This window comes from Onychomys torridus, unplaced genomic scaffold (assembly GCF_903995425.1).
Source record: "Onychomys torridus unplaced genomic scaffold, mOncTor1.1, whole genome shotgun sequence".
NCBI lineage: Eukaryota > Metazoa > Chordata > Mammalia > Rodentia > Cricetidae > Onychomys > Onychomys torridus.
Genome location: NW_023411966.1, coordinates 1407 through 12919, shown reverse-complemented (window position 1 = coordinate 12919; position 11513 = coordinate 1407). Strand labels below are relative to the sequence as shown.

At 42.8% G+C, this 11513-nt stretch overlaps 1 pseudogene; it reads right to left on the bottom strand.

Moving 5' to 3' along the window:
* Nucleotides 1-7: 7 nt before the first annotated feature.
* On the bottom strand, nt 8-9394 carry LOC118575431 (annotated as a pseudogene).
* Nucleotides 9395-11513: the final 2119 nt, after the last annotated feature.

The window sequence follows — 11513 nt, the reverse complement described above, 5'->3', positions numbered from 1 at the left end:
TCTCATATGTGATATTTTAATGGGAGACAGCCTTTCTCATGAGTTTTTACACTGCTGACGACTCTTCTTCCACTTGCTACAGTGACAGTCTGTCTCTGAAAGAGGAAAGGGATGGTGAATCCTCTGGTCTTTCACTGCAAATGATTGCTACTTCATAGTAGGCTCCAAGTCAGGGCCCAAGGCCAGCCAGAAGGTAAGTTCCTCATAGCTTCATAGCTGCTTCCCAGTATTCTGGGTCATCAGACACGCAGGACCCCAGCTTCTGTGATAAAAACTCCTCCTTATTGAGAAGAGTCTTGGCATCACTTGACACGGTATCAATGAAGAGACTTTTCAAATAGTAAGTCTTTCTAAAGTAAAGGCCTGCGGCAAGTGGCCCCCAGTAACAGAGGAAATATATTCAATGTATTTCAGTAATTTTTCTTCTAAGGACATGTCTTTGGTCCTTGTTAGCAAATGGAGAGACTTGAGGTGTGCCTTGACTTCATTCACAGACACATTAAAATCCTTGGCAATCTTCTCCAGTGAGGCATCATCCAGCCCAAAGTAAGACCTGTAGAGATCCAAGGTCTCCTCTACCTTCTGTGTTTTATCTCTGATCAAGCCCCCAAATGAAATGGTGGCCCATGCTCCAGCCTTCAAGGCCTCCAGCCAGATCTTCTGTTTAGGAAATCCCTCTTCCGGTCAATGGCAGTCTCAGTAACACTGTGCAGGGACATCATGAAGATGTGGCGCTTGTGGGCTGGGAGCTCTCTCAGTAAGGTGGTCTCCAGCTCTGGGAAGTCAAAGGCCGACTTATCAAAGTTAGAGACCAAGAAGACTGGAGGCTCACTGGAGAGAGCCTTCTGAAGATGCTTTGAACAGTTTTCTCTGATTTCCTTTAAGACACCGTCCTTATTGAAATCTTAGGTTTTCTCCTTGTTCATTACGTATATCATCATCTATCTTGGTACGGACAAAGTAGAACTTGGTATTCATCTTGGCGATGGCTTTGGCCAGATGTGCATCACTGTCTTTGAAACGTGTAGCCGAGATGATAACAAAGAAGTCATACTCACCAAACTTCATTTCAGTTAGGTAGTTTTGTGGTGGGAAGGTAGTGGACCCAATGCCAGGCAGGTCCCATATTGTCACTGTGGGAAGCTTTGGGTGTGGGTATGGAGTTCTCTTCATGGTTGTCTCTACCACCCCAGTGGGGGCTGCACCTTCTTCTTCATCCCTCACTCCCCTCAGGGCATTGATAAAGCTGGATTTGCCCACCCCTGTTTCTCCAGTCACCGCAATGTTCAGGGGGCTCTGTCGATGTTTCTCAGAGCATCGCTGATCACAGAAGCTGCTCCTGGAAGGTTCTTATTCTCCAGGTGGGATTCAATCAAGGTGATGGTTTCCTCGGAGAGGATTTTGCTTTCCTTCCTGAAATTCTTAAAGAAGTTTTCAAAGCTGGATGCCAAAAGCTGAGCCGTTGGAGCAGAGGGTCTGGAAGGTGTGCCTGTAGCTGTTTGCCATAGAAGAGGCTGAATAAAGGAGAAAGAAGACATCGTGATTATTAGTATAGCAAAGCAGGGCCTAGGATTTGTGCTACAGTAAAGCAGGATTTCGTCCTCTGTCCCTTTATAGGCAGAAGCACGTTCCTCTCTGTTCCTGGCTGCTGGCTAGATTTCTGGCCTGCATGTCCAGTGCCCTCTTGCTCAGACTCTACTTCTCCCACGGCTTCCCTCTTCCTTTGCTGTCCAATTCGAGGTCCATTTACTCCACACAGTCTCCTCCTCTGGTGTTGATTTCTTATTTAAAATCATCTTCAAATTCTGTTTACTCTTTTTAAATTTAATACCCATACATTGTAGAAACCCTGAGGGCACAGATCAACATATCAAAACTCTTAAACAGCATCTCCCATGGAAAGCTCTCCCTCACGTGAATGCTTGCAAACATTGCTTCTCAGCCCTCGTGACCTCTGGTCTCTTAGCACAGCCATTCTAGTTCTCTCGTGAAGTCTGTGAATAAAGGGAGAAGGACCACGAGGTGGGGAGTGGAGAAGATTCCTTCCATGTCCCACAGAGGGCTGGACACATCACTCTCTGTGTGTAATAGACTGTTTTACTTAAAGAAGACAAATTATGTCATTTGTTGGAAAGTGGATGGAACTGGAGATAATCCTATTAAGTCAGTTAGGCCAGTCTCCGAAAGACAAATATGATTTCTAATCATGGGGCTTAGATTTTACATAGATATGTTAGTTTTCTACATATGTATGATATGAAATTGGAAGTGAAACTGTTTCCTAGGGACAAAGGGACTAATGGGTGTATTCTTAACATGCAGTATGTACATCTTTGAAAACTTCAAAAATAGATAAATAAAAAAGTCATTTGAAAGGAGATATGCATCTATGTCATCCATCATTTTTTAACAGGGAACCTAGGGGATGGTCTCAGTAGTAAGCAGACTCAGTGGTAAGCAAATTCTCCATATGTCCCTGCTTTCTTGTGTTCTGTAGACCTCAACCAAATAACCAATAAAAATGAAAAACCCAACTGGATACAGAAAGAGAGAGAGAAAAAAACAAAAGAAAGAAGAAAGGAAGGAAGGAAAAAGGAAGGAAGGAAAAAGGAAGGAAGGAAAAAGGAAGGAAGGAAAAAGGAAGGAAGGAAAAAGGAAGGAAGGAAAAAGGAAGGAAGGAAAAAGGAAGGAAGATGAAAGAAAGTGACATTAAGGAAGACACTAAACAAAGTGTCCTTATTTTTTTAAAGTTAAGAACCCTGAAGAAATGTGTTCCCAAACCCCTTCTCTGAGAGAGAGTCAATTCTTCCCCCACCCCCCAGAGTTAGACAGAGCTTTATTAGAAAAAAGCAGGCCTGGAGAGAAAGGAAGAGGGCAGGAACAGAGAGGAAACACAGGAAGAGAGACAGAGTCTTAAGGCAGGAGAGACAGGGTGAAGATCAGACAGGTTTCCATTAGGAAGCCACACATGTTTTCCTCAAAGGTCCACAGATTTCATATTTTGGACTTTATAGGTCACATGCAGTTCCTGTCACATACTCCTACTTTAGTATAATCTTACAAGGACATTAAAACTGTTTCTATTTCATGTATTGTACAAACCCAGACTTCATGATAGCTTTGAGTGTAGATCTAAGTTTATCAACACCAATTGTAAAAATACCAGAACTTTGGAAGAACATGTAGATCCACAGTCGTATTCTTTTCTTTTGATGTTAGAAACACATACAGGGCTTTGAATTGCAGTTGAAACACAAGGTAAATGTAGTCAGTCAGGAGAGACTGGCTTGTTGCTCAATATTCTAGTGTATGAAGATTTCAATCCTGAAGCTTCAGTTATACAGAATTCTAGTTGTGATTCTGCCAAACACCTTGTTGAAAGCCAGATCACCAATAACAGTAAGGGATATGGAGGATGGTGTCAATATAGATCCTATAATCATTAGGAATAATATATTAAAATATCAAAACTCTCATATGAATACTTTGAGACATTGTGTTTGAAGCTGCATGCATGTGTGCAGGTGCACATGCACATAGTATGAGTCCTATGGATCTACTTTTCTCTGCCACTCTAGTGTTGGGACTATGGCCTTAATTGGTTCACATGTAGAAGTAATATTTAGGAACTCCTGGTCATCGTGGCTATAGAAATGAATATAAATTTATGTATAATGTATTACTTACACTCTACTATTCATGTCATAGTTGCTTGCAATGCATGAGAGTACCCAGTCTTGCATGACCATCTGAGACAATGGTTCTCTCCAATTCTTCCATGGAATGGAATGAGCTAAAACTCACTAATTGCCACCAGAATAAAGATATGGCATCTAAACTGTGATTGTCGGGTAGAAATAAACCCAATATTGTGTAACAGACTAATCTTCTAAGACATATTTTTCTGGAGAAGTTGCTTAGTAAGGACTCAGTATATAAGTAGAGAGATTTCCATGTGAGGCACAAATTGCTATACTGAAGACAAGAGTTATTAAACATGACCAAGGCAATGTTACACACAAAAGATCTTAGCTCTCTAATAAAAGTTTCTGAAGAAATTGAAATGGACGAAATTCCTGTTCAATATTTCAAAAATAATGACAACTATCTCAATCACATGAGAGGGGAGGAAGAAATGTTAAGGGGGAAATACATAGGATGAGCAGGAGATTATATATGAGAAGAAAGTGAGGAAGGGACTCTGGGGTAAAGGGAGCGACCCAGAGAAGCACAAGGGCACAGTGGAAGGCAGTAGGGAAAGGAATGACTAAAACATAGAAGGATGAATGGGAATGAATAATGACACATTTGTGTAGACATGCCGCACTATAACCCACCATGTTGTAGATGAACCGGAAATATAATAAGAATGAAAACTCAACGAGATCCAAGAGAATACTGATGAATGAAATTAGAATGAAAATGTAAGTTGCCTTAGAAAGTCAGAAGTGACATTGTGAAAGAAACCTTGAAAGTCCATTTTTAATAGCCACAATACACACACACACAGCAGATAGGAAGCCAAGGAGAAAAGGAGAGAAGAAGGAAGAAAAAAAAGAAGGAAGAAAAGATAGAAGGAAGGAAAGTGAGGTAAAGGAAAGAAGCAACCAAATTTCAGTAATTTACCAAGGAAATGGAAAGCATTGAACGATGCTCTCAAAACACTGATGAAAGAAATCTCAAAGAAAGCTCCAAAAGATGCTAAGATTCCCATGTCTATAGCTTATCAACATTAATGTTGTCAAAGTGTCTGTACTTCACATAGGGATCTACAGAGCCAACACAATCTCATTATAACATCAGTGTCATTTAAAATAGAACTAGACTGTGGAATTATAAAATTCACATGGACACACAAAAGATTGCAAATAGCCCAAACAATATGAATCAAAAAGAACAGGGCTAGGAGGCATCATAATACCTGATTTCAAGGCATAGTACAGAGCCACAGCAAACATTATGGCAGTGGCATGAAAACAGGCCCCTAGACCAACCAACTGACCAGAAGAGAAGACCCCGAAATGTCTCCAAACATGTACAGCCAACTGAGTGCATCGACAGTCAATCAACATCTCAGTAAGTCTTCAAAAACTAATACTGCACAAAGGACACATTGTTGAAATGGAACTGGGCAAACTGGACTCCAGGCAAAACTAAAACTTGACCCTTATCTTTCATCCTATACAAAAAGCCAGCTTTAAATGGGCCAAGGAGCTTAATATAAGATGAAGAATTTGGAGCTCCTAAAGGGAAATGAGTATGAAAAACTTGATCAGATTTTTCCACATAGAGTTCCCAAAGCATAGGAAACAAAAGCAGTCAGACAAGGAGGATTTCTTCTAATGGAAATGCTTCTTAAAAACAAAGCAAATAAAAATACAGCAATGAGGCAATTTATAATGAAGAGCCTTAAGAGTGCATCATGTAACAGTCTCAATCAGAGAGACCATAAGATCTCAACAGGTGCAGAAAATGAATTTGACAAAATTCCTTAGAGTCACTGTGAAACATTTCAACAAAGTGAGATAGCAAGGTACTTCCTGGAACAACTGTGAAAACCCTATTTTTCCCCATTGACTCCTCCCAGTGTGAGAGGTGTTAGAATTGAATTGAACTTACCTTCTCCATAAAAAACTCTTCTTTGCTAAGGAGACTTTTAACATCATTTGCCACAGTGTCAATGAAGTAATTTTGCAAGTGGAAAACCTTTGAAAAGTAAGGACAGCTAATGTACTCTAATAGTTTATCTGTTAAGGATTTACCCTGCTCTTCTGAGAACAATGTGGAGATTTAATGTTCGCCTTGAGTTCTTCCAGTGGCACGTGCAAATCCTCAGCAATGTTCTCCAGGGATGCCTCATCCAGGCCAAAGGAAGATCTGCAGAGGTTCAAAGTCTCTTCCAACTTCTCTATGTCATTTTTGGTCAAGCCCATAAATGGGATGGTGGCCCATGCTCTTGGCATTACAGATTCCTTCCAGACCTTCTGTTTCAGTGCATCCCTCTTCTGGTCTATGGTGGAATGAGTCACAGTTGGCAAAGTGAGCTTGAAGAGGTGGCGTTTCTGGGCTGGGAGCTCCCTCAGAAGGGTGGTCTCCAGCTTTGGGAAGTCAAAGTCAGACACATCAAAGTTAGAGACTAAGAAGACTGGAGGCTCCTGCTGGGTAACTTCCTTAAGTATACTGGAAATGGAATTTCGAATCTCCTTTAAGACGTTCTCTCTATTAAATCTCTGAGGACGACACCGTTTTTGAACCACTAGATCATGATCTGTGTGGGTTCGTACAAAATAGAAACTCCTATTCGCTTGCACAATGGCTTTGGCTAGTTCTGCATCATTATGTTTAAAGCGTCCAGAAGAGACAATAATGAAGAAGTCATACTCCTCAAACTTGATTTTCTTCAGATAATCATGTGGTTGGAAGGCAGTGGACCCGATGCCAGGCAGGTCCCATAGTGTTACACTGGGACACTTGGAGTATGGGTATGATGTCCTCTCCGTGGTTGTACATATGACTCCAGTGGAAGCAGCCGCACCCTCTTCATCAGGCCCCACTCCCTGCAGAGCATTGATGAGACTGGATTTTCCAGCCCCAGTCTCCCCCATCACTGCAATGTTCAGTGGGGCTTTCTCAATGTCACTCAGAGCATCTCTGATGGCAGAAACTGTTCCCTGAAGGTTTCCATCCTCTAGGTATGATCCAATCAAGGTGATTAATTCCTGAGACAGGACTTTGGTTTCCATCTTGAAATTTTGAAGATTGGAGTCAAGGCTGGAGGTCAAAACAGGGTCCTCCTTCTGGGGTGATGTAGAAGAGGAGGTCTGACCCATGACTGGGAGTAGTTGATAATACTAAAGGGAGGAAAAACAGGAAGTTCAAAGAATTAGTTCAGACAGAGCTAGCCAGCGGGAAAGCAGAGCCCCTATAATGGCCCCACATTGCAAATAGGCTTTCCCCCCTTTAATCAAATGCTCAGGACTCAACTGCATTTACTTCTGGCATGGATGTAGATTTTGACTCAACTCAGAGTCCTTTACCCTTGACCATTTTCCTCTTTAGAGCACTTTGAGTTCTTCAAGGTCAAATTCAAACTTATAACACCTGCACTAAGGAGGTCAGGCTATGGAGCTCATGTTTGAGGTCAGCCTGGGCTATGATAGCAAGACCTTTGTCTGCAAAAGAAATTACCCAAGTACAAAGCTTTGTCAGTCTCTTCAAATAAGGTCATATTATGACAAGTAAGTTGAGTTTCAGGCTTTCAGTTTTACTTTAATAATTGACATGAATGGTAATTATTCAAATTCAACTGGAGAGCACAACCCATGTTCAGAAGAAGTGGTCTTAAGGATTTGGAGACCCTTGTTGTATCTATCCTGGGTTTCCTATGACTGTGATATCTAAGAAACTCCTTTTACTCTTTGGTGCTGAAAACCCTCTGTTTTGGCAATCAAAACCATGTGGTTGTGGTGGTCATAGGCTCTGGTGTGGGGGAGCTGCCAATGTGGTTTTGTGAAATTCTGCATAATATGCCCATCAATTTTCCATCTAAATATTTGTGTTTGTATCCGTGAATTAGTACTGTTGTCTATGCTGGCCATGGAAGCTGCCCTATAGGAGTAACTATAGAGTAACTCACAATGGAGTTGAGAATAAGCAATGCTGAACGCTCAGCCGGAAGTGGGAAGTCTGTGTCACCCCCTCCAAGGCTCAGTGTAATGCAGAAGAGACACAGAAAGGATGTAAGGACTGGAGGAAGGCTGGATGTTTTGACAATGTACAAAAGAAATGTTACTCGGAAGGGTAAACACTCAAATAATTCAGTCAATTAGTGCCCTAATGAGCTGTAGAGACAGTCATCAAGAGACTAAATAAAATGACCAATAAATACTTGAAAACGTTTTCAATAGCCTGAGCTATCAGAGAAGACAAATTAAAGCTGCTTTGAAATTCCATCTGAACAAAGTCAGAATAGCTACCATCATGAAACACACTAACAAAACAGCAAATGCTGATGAGAACATAGAGAGAGGAACCGTTCACTGTCAGAAGCTGGTGCAGCTCCTCCAGAAATAAGTATGAACTTTCTTAAGAAAGTTCATCGCTGGCCCAGGAATCCCATTGATTCAACCTGAAGGACTCTTCGTCAACAGACCACAGAGATGAAAGCACATGCATGAAATGAAGTCAGTGTAGATATCTGTATACAGAAGAATGGACAAAGGAAACATGACAGAGACACAATGGGATTCTATGTAGCTGGGAAGAAAAATGAAACCATGACATTTTCAGAAAAGTGAGTATAACTGGAATCATTGATCAGAGAAAAGAATCCAGATCACAGCAAGACAAATATCCCACATTGTCTTTCACAGGTGAACCTAATCTTAAAAGCATGTGTGTCTGTACCTGTGTTAGATCACAGTTTCAAAAAGGGATCATGAAAGGCTGAAGAGGTTTAAGGGAGGTGGGCAATCAAACAACAAGATTATATGATATTTTACAGAAAAATAGTAAATACCTCTGCATGATCCTCAAGTCAGTACTGAGCATGGCATACTCTCTGAAGTGTTTGGAAAACCACAACCTCAGTAATGTCATCATTGAAGGAGTTTATACCCTGCCATAGAGATAGTTTCCTCAGTGCAGATAAAATAGTTGATCTGAGACAGAGAAAAACACCACTTAGAAGCTTCCTCTTCCAAACCCAACCCAAAGACCTTCCTTTTCCACAGGTGGTCCAGGTAAAGCTCATGTCTTCTCACAGATTCACTGTTCACTAGGTGATACCAGTGGGTGTTCTGATCCTAGAACTGGATTCCCATGGTGTAAAAAAAATAAACAGTTACAGCAGAGCTGGGTGTGGTGGTACACACCTTTAATCTCAGCACTAGGAGTCAGAGGTCGAAGGATTTCTTTGAGTTGGAGGCCAGGCTGATTTTCATGTTCTAGACCAGCCAGAGGCACACAGAGTGATCCAGTCTCAAAGAAAACAACAAATAAAAACACCAGCTACAACTACAAACACCCACCCCAAACAGGTTACAGCATTGACTCTGAGGATCTAGCCACACAGCCTGCCCTCCTTCTCCAAGCTTAAGTTCTCCTCAGAAGAGCAACAGACCCAGGAATGCACAGGTGATAGAAAAGTTTGTTGCTGTCTTGATGGTGGGTTGGGGTCTTCTGTGGTGCAGAAGACAGAGAAGGGTCCTACTGAGCGAAATAAAGCAGAATACAAGCTCCTCTGCCCTGGTGCCAGGAGTTCATCTTCCATGTCATAAGTAAGTAGGATTTTTAGTCAAGCTGCACTTAGAAATCCTTCACATACCTGCTCCTGAGTGATGATGTGAGTGGACCTCCTGAGAGGTCAGGTCTTCTCTGGAAGCAAGGTCACTGGGGTAGCTCCTAGGGAATCCTCTAAGCTGGGATGTTTGGGAACCAGATGGGATGCAGAGTGCCAGTTCTGGTGTTTGAGGAGATCAGAACAGCTGGTAAGTGAAGGTTGATCTGCCTGGGTTTCCTTCCAGATGCTGCTGCATAGTCTTTGCTCTCTGCTCTTCACGTCCTGGATCGGAATACTGCCTTCCTGGTGTGGGTAGGGTTTGGTTTCTATTCTTTGAACCAGCTGACGGGTTTACACAAATCAGCTGACTAGGTTTCACATCCTCCTTCAGAGAGGGAGGCGGAGCTCTGCTGAAGTGGCCTGAGTCCAGCTGCAGGGCTTCCTGAGTGCTTGGGTACCATGGTAACCAACTCCAGTGTCAGCGCTCCCTGGCACTGACCACTTTGCTTCCTATCTCAAGACCCTCTGCTCAGATGATGGCGTCTATTGCTGGGCAGTGTTGACTTTCAGACCCGGGGAGCCCAGGGTGCAAGGGTTGCAGACATTTGCTGTACCCCACACCCTTGCTTGCTGTCCTGTTGACTTTCTCTCTCTCCCCCAGTGGACACTGTAAGTGGACATGTGTTTGTAGGGCTGTTGTCACTCAGGTCCCATTCACCTTACTGTGAGACAGCATTCTCACCGGCTCAGACTTCACCAATTAGGCAAGGCTGCCTGGCAAGTGAGCTCCAGGGAGAAACTGACTGTCTCCCTAGCCACTCAGGGGAATTTCCAGTGTGATGGTGAACATTAGGTTTGGAGGATAACCTTACAGTGCTTATAAACTCAACATTGTTGTAGCTTCTGAAAGTCCTGAGGAAGTTCCTCCTCCTTGAATGTTCCCTGTCAGCTGCCCGAGACGGACCACTTCCTGGTGCTGGGCTATTCTTAAAACAATAGCTAGCTGTTGTAAAACATTTCACTGCCCCAGCTATTTCTAAAAGGTAATGGGCCACAAGATTAAACAGGCTAGGACAGGTGTCTCCATGATGGGTAAGGTGACCTGCTGACGTCCCATGCTACCTAAGTCAGAAGCTCATTTTTTAGTAAAAGTTGTGGGGGAACTGTAGGTCCGTGGCCCCTGTTTTGGGTAACTGTTGCCTTGCTTGCTGACCTGACCTTGATATCCTCCCTATGCTAATTCCCCCTATGCTAATTCCCCACCAGATTCCACCTTCCTGAATGCTTAAGGGAAGCTCCTTGTCTGTGAATCCAGCATATTGGGCATTACCTGCTTAGATGCAAGATTGTAAAACATCAGGAGTGGGGTGGGGATTTAGTCAATGGTAGAGTGCTTGCCTAGCAAGCTCAAGGCCCGGGGTTCCATCCTCAGCTGAAAAAAAAAAAAATCAGAAGCGAACTTCTGCCATCCGGGGTTCCCTCATTGTGCTGTAAGTCTGTATTTAAGACCTCCTCCCTCCTTCAATAAATGACATTCGACATTCAAAAAAAAAGAAGAGGGGGTCAAGAACATGGGACCTAAGTAGGCCCTCTGAATGTGGGTGACAGCTATGTGACTTGATCTGTTTGTGGGGTCCCTGGCAGCAGGACCAGGACTTATCCCAAGTGTATGAACTGGCTTTTTGGAGCCCATTCCCTGTGGTGGGATACCTTGCTCAGCCTTGATACAATGGGGAGGGCCTAGGCTCTCCTTCAACTTGGTATGCCAGACTTTGTTGACTACTATGGGAGGCCTTACCCACTCTGAGGAGTGGATGGGGGCAGAGTGGGAGGGAGGTGAGGAGGCGGGAGAAGGGGAGGGAGGGGGAACTGGGGTTGGTATGTAAAATGGAAAAAAATTTTAATAAATAAGCATATTTAATAATAAAAAAAATTAAACAGGCTAATGGCAAAGTTCTGCTTTTGTATGAGACTCTTGCTTGCTTGGATGGCTGAGGCACATGCTGGACATCTGTTATAAAATCAAGGCTTTCTCACACCCAGAAGGATATGAGTTAATTTGGCTCCCCAAAATTATATCTTTGTGGGTTTTTTTTCCTCCTAAATAATGCTTTGGCTAACAATTGTCAGCGCCTTACCTAGAGAACTCTCTCTGGTCCTGGCCAGTCTTTTTGTTTTTGTTTTTTAATTTAATAATAACAAACCTCTGATTTACTAAAGTTAAAACTTGGAC